At 38.0% G+C, this 12,728-nt stretch overlaps 1 long non-coding RNA gene across 1 annotated transcript in view; it reads left to right on the forward strand.

Moving 5' to 3' along the window:
* Positions 1 to 707: 707 nt before the first annotated feature.
* The window catches only part of LOC141408628 (uncharacterized), a 79,667-nt gene continuing 67,646 nt past the window's right edge, over positions 708 to 12,728 (forward strand). The window contains exon 1 of the long non-coding RNA XR_012424508.1: positions 708 to 893. This is a non-coding gene — a long non-coding RNA (uncharacterized lncRNA). The remainder of the gene's footprint in view (positions 894 to 12,728) is intronic.

The raw sequence follows: 12,728 nt of genomic DNA on the forward strand, positions 1-12,728 counted from the left end.
GACCGCTGTTAATTTTGTGTTGGTTGAGTTTCATGTGCTGGTGGGAGGTACTGTTTTGTTCTGCTTAAATAATGTTTATTGAGTTCCTAAACCTTGTTTTAGGCTCTGGATGGTGGAGGTGAGAGGTTGAAGTACAAAAATGAATAAAATAAGGTTTATGCCTTTGAGGAAACTCTAGGGTTATGGGTGAAGTTATCTTTCAGGTAGAGATGTACGTGTTGAGCTTGGGAGAGAACTTTTGGACAGGAGATTCAGGTGTCAGTAGAGTCCCAAAGAAGTGGATTATAAATGGATAGACAGAGGGGGTGCAGAGAGGAGGACTAAGGCTAAAACCATAGTGAAGAGCTTGTGTCACATGGCAGGAGAGTCAAGAATAATCAGAGAAGGCATGGCCAGGACAGTCTCAGGAGAAGCAGGATAATACAGGGTCAAAAGAAAAACCATAGGAATGGAGGGTTTCAGGAGGCATAAGGCCATCAATAGTTTTAAATGTTGTAGGAAGCTTGAGAGAATGAAGTTGGTTTGGTGTGTAGGAGGTCATTTGTGATCCTAGATGGAATTTGTGAGTAAGGGGCAAGTGAAGAAATATAGAAAGCAAAGGTAGACCACTCTTCTAATAGTTTGAGTTTTGAAGGGATGATAAGAGGAGGAAACTTGTGGGAGGGGGCAGAGTCCAGAGAAGGTTTGGTTTGTTTGTTTATTTTTAAAGACTTCATCTACCTGAGGAGGCAGAAGAAGAGATCACTGGTCTGGAGAAATCAAAGATTCAAGAAGGAATGGAAGGAGCAAGGAAGTAAGGATTTGGAAGGGTTCATGATCAAGAGTAAAGGTGAAGGACATGACCTTGCCAGAAGGAGAGACATTCATTTAATCCTGGAGCCAAAGATTGAAAGGTAAAATACAATATACAGTACGAAGGAATTCAGAGGGGAAGAGAAAGGAAGTACAAAGAAAAACACTTGAAATGGCTCCAGTTTTCTCAGAAAAGTGGCTAACTAGAAGTGGAGTCTTGTGATTGGGGATTTTAAGAACCTAGAGGAAGAGAAAGTTTTGAAAGGCCACTGAAGAGAATGGAAAAGGGAATTAACAAGGTAAATGAGAGGATTTTGAGTGTAATCAAGAGACAAATAGGGATGAAAAGTTGAGAGACAAATCAAGAAAATGAAAATGATTTCAAATTCTAGCAGTTCTCATAGAATTTTACAGAATTCCTCCCTCCCCCACCTACACGATTTTACAAATGAAGAAGTTAATTCCAGAGTGGCTAAGCAACTTACTTAGTTTTTTGGAGTTCTAACTTCTGCCCTCCTTCTTTCTGAATGAAAAGAGATGTGACAGTTGATTATAAAGTTAATTTAGGGAATTGATTAAATTTGAAATTTAGGAAATTGATTAAATTTGAAATCTGGCTAAACCTGGAAAATATGAAATTGACCCAAACAAAAGATCAGAGCTATAGATATTAAACAGATGTAATAGTTGGTCAGTGAGTCAGAAGAAATGATTCAGGAATATTCTCTTCAGTGTGTATTCTGGGTTAGAATATTTTGTCAAATGTTTACATAATTATGATTTTGCATATAAATATTTAAATGTCTGGTTGATACAAAATAACTGTCAATTCATTTACTGTCTAAAGAAAACTCAGTTGTCACAGTGCCATTCTATAATAAAAGTCCAGTTTCCAGCGTAAAAGTTACAGTTGTGGAAGATAATCTGGAAAATTATTACATATTCAGAAGTAGTCAATCATTTCTGATAATGGAATGAGAACACTATTTAAACTGTTTTTAAAAGTATTCAGTTTATTCCCAGATCTCAAGACTCTGTTCCTTAAATTTCTATAAATCATCTTACAGATGAGGCTTTGACTTTCTGAGGACTAGTTTTTTCAGCAGAGGTCCACGAAAGGCTGAATTTCCTCATAGGTGGTAGGAGTGAAATAATATTCTTATTTCCTTGTGGACAGGATCAAATAATAACTTCATATTGAATCTCAGGAGTGACCGTTAGGGAACAAATGATATAATCACAACTTTTCTGTGCCATTTCCATGTGCAATTTTATAAGTTACAATGAATAGACACTTCTCAAAAGAAGACATATATGTGGCCACCAAGCATATGAAAAAATGCTCAACATCACTAATCATTAGAGAAATGCAAATCAAAACCACAATGAGATACCATCTCACACCAGTCAGAATGGCTATTATTAAAACATCAAAAAATAACAGATGTTGGTGAGGTTGTAGAGAAAAGGGAATGCTTACTGCTGGTGGGAATGTAAATTAGTTCAGCCATTGTGGAAAGCAGTTTGGAGTTTTTTCAAAGAACTTGAAACAGAATTACCATTTGATCCAGCAATCCCATTACTGGATCTATAACCAAAGAAATCATACACTCATATGTTCATCACAACACTATCCACAATAGCAAAGACATGGAATCAACATAGATGCCCATCAACAGTGGGCTGGATAAAGAAAATGTGGTGCATATACACTATGGAATACTATGCAGCCATAAAAATGAATGAAATCATGTCCTTTGCAGCAACAGGGATGCAGCTGGAGGCCATTATCCTAAAGAACTTAATGCGGGAACAGAAAACCAAATACAGAAAAAAAAAAAAAAAACTTAATGCAGGAATAGAAAACCAAATCTCACTTATAAGTGGAAGCTAAACATTGAGTACACATGGACACAAAGAGGGGAACAATAGATACTGGGGCTTACCAGAAAGTGGAGAGTGGGAGAAGGATGAGGATAAAAAAACTACCTATCAGGTACTATGCTTACTACCTAGGTGATGAAATCATTTGTACACCAAACCCCAGTGACACACAATTTACCCGTGTAACAAACTGCACATGTACCTCCTGAGCCTAAACTAAAAGTAGGAAGAAAAAAATTTTTAGTAGTCGTAGAACAGACAATGGCCACAGTATTAGGAAGAATATTATTATTACCCTTAGCTATATATATAGAATGTGTGTGTATATATATATTTGTTTGTTGAAACTAAATAGAAAGTGATTCCAGAAAAAAAGAAGAAAATTTTATTAGATATTTTGTGTTTTCAAAGCACATTGTAATTGTTGGTATTCTTTATCCCCTGTGACAGCAGATGGGAATGCCATCAGTGATATCCATAAGCTTCAGCATGAGTTGGGGGTCAGTGATTGTTCTGGCCTCTTGCCCTGGAGGTAAAATGGAATAACTCAGGTTTTTTGGGGGGCTGAATTCCAAGGAAGCCTCAGGAGAGTTCTTCGCACTGAACTGGTACTGAAATCTTTAACACTTTCCTGAATTGGTAGACTTTGTCCTCAGAGCGGAGACAATACTAGTGGTATACCCATCTCTGTTGGTGTGTGCATGTGGGCACACATAGTGTGTGTAAGTATAAATGTATGTATATCCACTGCTGCTGGCAGTCCAGACTTATAATTCCACCGGGAACAATGGGTCTCCCACTCTTACTATCTTTTAAGTCCCAGTTTAAGAATTGGTGTTCTGCATTTCAGAGGTATTCCTAGCCAAGGACTCTAGCTTCCGTGATGAAGTATTGGGCAGCTCTGTGGATGAAGCCTTGTTTTAGCAGGCCAGGCTCTCTATCTGACTCAAGAGCTCAGACATGGTTCATGGGTGTCCTTATTTGTGAGGCCACATTCTGAAGAGAAGGTCCTCCTTAACATGTATCTAAAGAGTTAGTCAAGAATGCTTGTGTCTACTTTTCACTGGATGTTCAAGCTACTTTAACTTCCCCCTGAGTATGCTCCAGACATGTTTTAAGTCACTTCACATTTCTGCCACCAACATTTGCTTGTTCCCAGCTATGTGCCATTCCATTTGCCTCCTCTCTGCCAGGAATTCCAAACAACTCTACTGCAAACGGTTGAGAATTCTCATGTGGGAAGTCGAAAGACTTGGCCTTCACTTTCTGTGCCCATCACTGCGATGGGATGTGATAGAGCTCGAGCCTTCCCTCCCCCTCCCCTCCCCTCCCCTCCCCTCCCCTCCCCTCCCCTCCCCTCCCCTCTCCTCTCCTCTCCTCTCCTTTCCTTTCCTTTCCTTTTCTTTATCTCAAACAGAGTTTCAATCTTGTTGCCCAGGCTGGAGTGCAATGGCATGATCTCGACTCACCACAACCTCCTGGGTTCAAGAGATTCTCCTGTCTCAGCCTCCTGTGTAGCTGGGATTACAGGCATGCGCCACCATGCCTGGCTAATTTTGTATTTTTTAGTAGAGACAGGGTTTCTTCATGTTGGTCAGTCTGGTCTCGAACTCCCGACCTCAGCTGATTTGCTCTCCTCGGCCTCCCAAAGTGCTGGGATTACAGGTGTGAGCCACTGCACCCGGTCAAGCCTGGCATTTCTGCTGCCACAGAACCAACGCTGTTCTTTCTTTTCAACTTAAGACTGAAGTTGTTTTCAAGTATGACAACACTTACAGTGGAAGATTTATCATCTCCTGCGGGGCTATTTTGGTTCTCTTTTATAATAAAAAGAATGGTGGAATGGTGTTCACCATTTCTGGCAAGACAACTGTTACTTCAACATGCTCATCATATACAACACTTACTGGCTCTCAGTAGAACAGGCAATATATAATATAAAGTGAATAACACAGACATTGGAGCCAGGAGGATCAGGCTCTGATTTCTGACTCTACTACTCTCTAACTATGTGACCTTGTGGAAGTTGCTATAAGTCTTGTTTATCTACCACAGGGCTGTTGTGAGAATTAAATTAACTAATACATGCACAGTTCTCAGCACAGGGTTTGGCACATGATAGGTCCTCAATAAATGGTAGCTCTTATCATCATTATCACTATTTTCTCGAAAGTGGGGAGTAAGTATGAAATTTGACAACCAGGACAGTTTTATCATTGTTCCTAGAAAGGTGGCATATAGATGCCATCTTTGCAGGTGTATTTTGATGAGTCCTAATACGTGGTAAGACTATTTGGCATATGAACTACACGGCCATCTTCTGACACCCAGTGAATTACATCTTGGATGAATGTTGAAGCATTATGGTCTTCTTGGGTAACATGGTCTACTTCTCTGACTTACTGTCACATAGATCCCAGCTTTGGATAGGTTTTATAAGCCTCCTGCAGTATGTCTGGATCAACTCTGAAAAATGTTTGTTTGAGAACCCAAGGGGGCAGGCTCATTTTTCCCTTCAGAGATTTGCCATGTCAGAGAAGTGTATCACGCTAGTAAAAGGTGGTTAGCTTCATGTCCATGCCCATGTTTCAATAATATAATTCTGCCTATCATTCAAGTCATTGTGAGCATGCTACAGAAAATTTTGAGGTCCACCTTTCTTACTGGCTCATAAGAAACTCATGCCCCAACTTGCTGCTTTCTCACGGCATTTCATCCCATGGCAACTATTGTTTGCAGCCCTGCTACTTACCTTTAACTTAGTGCATCTCTTACATCATGGATGCCTTTCATGACCTGGACAAATGGCTCATAGGCCATTCAGAACTGCCTTCAGGACACTCTGTAGCTATCTAAGCATCAGTACAAAAAGTTCTGTGGTTAGCACTTGGCCTTCAGGGAGAATATGTATGTGAAAGATGCCATCTGTGTCTTCTCATATCCACTACCCACTTGAGCTGAGAGTAGAGGGTTTTCACTCAAGATCCTTTGAGGGGGTTGCGCTGTTGAACCCCGTTCCAAGTGAATTAACCACACCTTCTATGTGTGTACTGTATTGTATTTTTCGTGTAACAGATTATCCCTTTATGTCCTATGCTAATTTTTCAGTTGAAGTGCATTTTTTCATATTTTTAATTTTTATAAATAGGTACCTTATTGAGAAACAGGCTAAAGAAAAAACAAATTGGACATAATCAGGCCCCTGTCCTAGGGCATCTTCTTTTTAATTTCTTATGCTCCCCTAGATTGCCTCATGCAAATTCATAGCTTCAATTATCACCTTTCTGCTTGTAGTTCCAAATCTTTTTCTCTAACTCAGTTCTTTCTCTCAAATGATAGACACACAATTCCAACTGCCTCCTGGGCACATGATTCACATGGATGTATCCCAGGGAACATACTATGTCCTAATTGAGCTAATTACTGTCCTCTTGTAAACTTTCTCCTTCCCTATTCTTGATCTTGGATAGTGGCACCAACATAGGCTAGCTCCCAGACTAGAAGCTGGGAACTTTTAGTCTCTTCATCTCCCTCATTTCCAAGATTCAAATCCTATCATTTATTCTGACAAAATACTTCATAATCTCTCAATTTAGGCCTTTCATCATTTAACTCATAAATTAATATAATACTCACCTATAATTACTCTCCTGAACTTCTGGCCTAGAACTGTTCAATTTGTTTTCTCATGACTCAAAGTCAAAATTCAACATCCGGCATGATTTTTATAAAATGTGAAAACTGGCAAATACTATTTTTTCCTCTCTCTCACCTGCTCTCAGCTTAAACATCTTTAGAGGCTCCTCATTATTTTTAGAATGAAGATTTAATTTGTTAACATGACTTATAAAACCTTTTATGATTTGACCTCTGCCAATTTTTCTTAATGCATCTCTCACCACTCTCCCATTTGTCCTCTCCATTCTTATTATAGTGAACTAATTGGCATTTCCAAGCTTGTTCAGACCAGTGTTTTTGCACATAGTCTTTAGTTATCTACAATTTTTTTACCCACCTTGTTCCCTTAATGAACTCACGAAGCTTTTCTTGACCTCCTTCCTAAAGGAAGAGGTATGTTTTTCTTTCTTTCTGTTTCCATGGACCCTGCATCACTTATTTAACAAGCATCTACTAAGGATGTACCACACAGTAGAAATACTGCATTAAAAATCAAATATTAAACCATTATTGGATTCAGCACATAAATATATTTATTTTGGTTAAAAAATTAACCTAGTCACTTAGAGTGGGGTAAGTTATTGTTTTAGCCAACTGTCAGCCTAATTAATTAATTTCTGTTTGATTCAACTATTTCTGCATTTTCTTCTCCAGATCATTTAGGCTACATCAGTGTTGTTGAAAAATAAATTCAATCCACCTCAAAGGTGGTTATCTTTGTTTTAAGGAAATAGTGTGTCTTAAAGTTGTGACTGGCTTCCTTTGTTTTTGTTTGTTTACTTATAATTATGTCAGAAAGTGGAAGGTTGGGCTTATTGGGCTACATAAAATCTTATGTGGTATTTTGGCATATTAGTTGAGGAGAAACAGCAGAAAAATGGACTGGAGATGGTTGAATAAAGGGGGGTTAGGATTTTCCCTGTGTTACACTGAGTGTTTTTGTTAGGTGTGGGGAGTGAGGAGATAGAACATTTTAGGACTATTATTACATATTTCTTAAAAGATCTTATCTAAAGGAAGCAACAGAGAGAGCTCTGTCTCCACAGAAATAGGCTTTTGCTCTTATCCTCCTACATTAAGCTTTTCCCTCAATCCTTCTCTACCTTTGTAGCTTCATTCTCCGTCATGTGCCTGAGTCATTTTGGGGCTCTGGTTATACTATCTGTAGCGAATCTCCATTATGTTGTCTGCTTCCCGGGTTTGACTCTTCTTCCATTCCTTCTGGGAAATGCTCCTTCTAGCACTCCAGTCAGTTGGTTTGAATGTGACTACCATGTTTCCACAGACATTACACCTGGTTCCAGCTGATGGCTAAAAGGTGGTCAGAGCTCATCATTTGGATTTTTAAACTAGGAACCAGTGAAAGAATGATCTGTTCTTCTTTGGAGGTAATGGTAGCTCTAGGCAGCCATTTTCTTCATCATCTGCTTGCAGCTAATTTAAAAGAATAAAATAAACTTGCAGAGAAAAGCAATGATGAGACAGGGAAGTCCTGGCAGAATCCAGGTTTCTGGTTGTGAAGTAGCTTATATTCAAGTGTCTGTCTTGAGGTCCAGTTGTAGCCTTGCCCTTCTTGTAGCACTCAAACTAATACATTTCCCTTTTTGACTAATCTAATTCCATCTGGGTTTCTGTTATCTTGCAACTTAAAGCATCCCAACCATTCTACTTTACTCATCTCTTCTTCTGTATAACCTGTTCTGTGCATATTATTAATATTATTTTATTCATGTCCTTATAATATTAAGGATTTGCATTGACAACACTTTTGCTGAGTTATATACTGAGTGTCCAAAATGACCAATATTGTTAGGAAGTCAGGTGGAACAAGTGAGGTGATTTACAAATACCTAAAAGATTAGTCAGGAGAACTAATTCACATATAAGGTCAGTCAAGACTTGTTCTTTAGAAGATGAGATCAGGGTCTTGTCTGGAAAAAAATGAAAAGATATGGAATTTTAACTCTGAAGTTCAGAGATCCTAGAAAACACAATAGATCATCAGAAGATTATAATCACTGATGTAGGATGGGAGGAAGTGATCTATCTATCTATATATAGAAATACATAGATACATATTCTTATAGAAATGTGTACATAGACCAGGAAGTTTAACATTTGCCTAGGAGTTCAATATCTATATATACCAGCTGTATATGCAGGTTCATCATAAGGAGGAGGCTTAAATGTATTTGTCTTAAAAAGAATTCAGTGAAAAATTGGGTTTAAATTTCTTTAATGAGAAATTAAAATTTGTATTAATATAGGTACTAATATAAAGACAAAATGTGACCTGGGGCAGCCCAGTTCATGTATTTTGCATTATGGACTTGAAAGCATTCTTTCACTTAGATCTTATAAAAGATATTATGATAATAAAAAGGAAAACAACCTAAAAATATGAGTAAAATATTTGAACAGACTTTTCACAAAGGAAGATATATGAATGGCCAATAATAAGGACATGAAAATGTGCTCAACCTCATCAGTCATCAGAGGAATGCAAGTTAAAACCACATGGGCCAACATTTAATATCCAATAGAATGGGCAAAATTTGAAAGTCTGGTATTACCTAATGTTGGATAGGATGTGGAGCAACCAGCACACTTAGTCATTGTTGGTGCATGTGTAAAATGGTTTAGCCACTCTGGAAAATGGTCGGAAAGTTCTTACATCGTTAGGCATACAACTTATTTGTGACCCAGAAATTCCACTCCTACGTATTTACCCAAGAGAAATGAAAAATATGTCCACAGAAAAAACACTTGTGCAAAAATGTTCATAACAGCTTTATTCATAATAAATAAAAACTGGAAACAACCCAGATGTCCATCTATCAGAGCATGAATAAAACAAGTATGGGATATTCAAACAACAAATATTGCCTAGCAATAAAAATGACAAATCACTCATACATGTAACAACATGAAAAAAACATAAAAACAAACCCCAAACTCAAAAGCTATAGTGAGTGAAAAAAGTGTACAAAAGAGTAAATATTTTATGATTCTACTTATATGAAGTTCTAGAACAAGCAAAGCTAATCTATGGTGAAAATAATCAGAACAGTGGTTGTCTCCGTGGTAGTGTGGGCTGGGATCAGCTGGGAAGGAACACAAAGGACCTTTCTGGGATGAATGTAATGTTCTATAAATTGATAGGGGTTGGGTCATACAGATACACATTTGTCAGACTCATCAACTATTGCATTTCATATTTTTGCTTTTCACTAAACGTACATTTTTGCCTTAAAAAGGAACTATAAACAAATGTTAAACTCTAGTTAATGATATGCATGTCAAGGCATTTGGAGAGAAATGTTCTGGTATTGCAAGTTACTTTGAAATGCATTAGAAAATAAGATGGATTGATGGATGGATAGAAGGATGAATAGATGGACAGGTACATGATAAAAGCAAATATGGCAAAATGTTAATTGCAAAAATCCACGTGGTAGGTGTATGGATGTTCGCTACAGAGTTCTTTCAACTTTTTCTCTATGTTTGAAAATTTTCATAATAAAATATTCTAAAAATAGCAAAAATGGAAAAAAGAACATTAAGTATAATGAGAATTGATTATATATTACTGAATGCATTTCATTAAACAACCAGCTTAAACATAACTATATTACCACCACATGATAAATTACAAATAATATGTAGGCACACTTCATTTAGGGCTGCCTCAGACAGTGCTGATTTGATATAGTGATGATTATCTCAGAAATGTTTTTATGTCAAAAATACATCTGCATGAACATACATTACAGTGCTGAGGACAATGGTAATATAGAGACTTCTGAGGGTCCTTCAGTAAGTGCAGCAGATTGAGATCCATCAAATGCTTAGACAGCCAGAGGTGGCGAATGGGACTTGCCACCCATTTCTCTGGTTTGATCCATATAAGGGCTGATAAAGGTGTGCATGTGGGAGTGCCGGAGGAGCCACAGAAGTACTAGGCTGGATGTGTAAAATGCTAATTTTCTGTAATGGGTGATCTGATCAAGGAAATAAATGAAAAAAAAAGCCATCAGCCCATTAAGGCTTGCTGGAAATCCTCTCAAAAGAGAGGCAGTGGAGAGTATAGTTCTGCAGGCCGACTCTCTGGTTCCAGTCTGGGCACTGTTGTGTGTCCTTTGGCAAGTTAAGTATCCTCTTTGCCTCACTTTCCCCATCCATAAAATGAGTGTGATCATAGGGTTATTGTGAGAATAAAATAATTTAGTACATGTAAAGCCCATAGCACAGCTCCTGATACTTAGTAAGAACTCAATATCTGTACCATCATAATCTTTTTTTTTTCTTTTCTTTCTTTTCTTTTTTTTTTTTTTTTTTTTGAGACAGGGCCTCTCTCTGTTGCTCAGGCTGGAATGTAGTGGCACAATCATAGCCCACTTCAGCCTTGGCTTGTTGGGCTCAAACAATAGTCCTGCCTCAGCCTTCCAAGTAGCTGGGATTATAGGCATGCACCACCATGAATGGCTACTTAGCTAATTAAATTATATTATTATTATTTTTTGTAGTGACAAAGTCTCACTAGCTTGAAATTCTGAACTCAAGCGATCATCCTACCTTGACTTCCCAAGGTGCTGGGATTACAGGCCATGGCGCCTAGCTCCATCCTCATCACTGTGGTTTTTTTTTTTTTTTTTTTTAGGTTCAATTTCTTTTTTTAAAATTATTATTATTATTTTTTATTATAATTATACTTTAAGTTCTACGGTACATGTGCATAATGTGCAGGTTTGTTACATATGTATACTTGTGCCATGTTGGTGTGCTGCACCCATCAACTCGTCAGCACCCATCAACTCGTCCTTTACATCAGGTATAACTCCCAATGTAATCCCCCCTCCCCCATCACCGTAATAGGCCCTGGTGTATGATGTTCCCCTTCCTGAGCCCAAGTGATCTCATTGTTCAGTTCCCACCTATGAGTGAGAACATGCGGTGTTTGGTTTTCTGTTCTTGCGATAGTTTGCTGAGAATGATGGTTTTCAGCTACATCCATGTCCCTACAAAGGACACGAACTCATCCTTTTTTATGGCTGCATAGTATTCCATGGTGTATATGTGCCACATATACAGTACAGTCTGTCACTGATGGACATTTGGGTTGATTCCAAGTCTTTGCTATTGTGAATAGTGCTGCAATGAACATACGTGTGCATGTGTCTTTATAGCAGCATGATTTATAATCCTTTGGGTATATACCCAGTAATGGGATGGCTGGGTCATATGGTACTTCTAGTTCTAGATCCTTGAGGAATCACCATACTGTTTTCCATAATGGTTGAACTAGTTTACAATCCCACCAACAGTATAAAAGTGTTCCTATTTCTCCACATCCTCTCCAGCACCTGTTGTTTCCTGACTTTTTAATGATCGCCATTCTAACTGGTGTGAGATGGTATCTCATTGTGGTTTTGATTTGCATTTCTCTGATGGCCAGTGATGATGAGCATTTTTTCATGTGTCTGTTGGCTGTATGCATATCTTCTTTTAATAAATGTCTGTTCATATCCCTTGCCCACTTTTTGATGGAGTTGTTTGTTTTTTTCTTGTAAATTTGTTTGAGTTCTTTGTAGGTTCTGGATATTAGCCCTTTGTCAGATGAGTAGATTGCAAAAATGTTCTCCCATTCTGTAGGTTGCCTGTTCACTCTGATGGTAGTTTCTTTTGCTGTGCAGAAGCTCTTTAGTTTAATTAGATTCCATTTGTCACTTTTGGCTTTTGTGGCATTGCTTTTGGTGTTTTAGACATGAGGTCCTTGCCCATGCCTATGTCCTGAATGGTATTACCTAGGTTTTCTTCTAGGGTTTTTATGGTATTAGGTGTAACATTTAAGTCTCTAATCCATCTTGAATTAATTTTCGTATAAGGAGTAAGGAAAGGATCCAGTTTCAGCTTTCTACTTATGGCCAGCCAATTTTCCCAGCACCATTTATTAAATAGGGAATCCTTTCCCCGTTTCTTGTTTTTCTCAGGTTTGTCAAAGATCAGATGGCTGTAGATGTGTGGTATTATTTCTGAGGACTCTGTTCTTTTCCATTGGTCTATATCTCTGTTTTGGTACCAGTACCATGCTGTTTTGGTTACTGTAGCCTTGTAGTATAGTTTGAAGTCAGGTAGCGTGATGCCTCCAGCTTTGTTCTTTTGACTTAGGATTGTCTTGGAGATGCGGGCTCTTTTTTGGTTCCATATGAACTTTAAAGCAGTTTTTTCCAATTCTGTGAAGAAACTCATTGGTAGCTTGATGGGGATGGCATTGAATCTATAAATTACCTTGGGCAGCATGGCCATTTTCATGATATTGAATCTTCCTATCCATGAGCATGGTATGTTCTTCCATTTGTTTGTGTCCTCTTTTA

This window comes from Macaca fascicularis, chromosome 15 (assembly GCF_037993035.2).
Source record: "Macaca fascicularis isolate 582-1 chromosome 15, T2T-MFA8v1.1".
NCBI classification, from domain to species: Eukaryota; Metazoa; Chordata; class Mammalia; order Primates; family Cercopithecidae; genus Macaca; species Macaca fascicularis.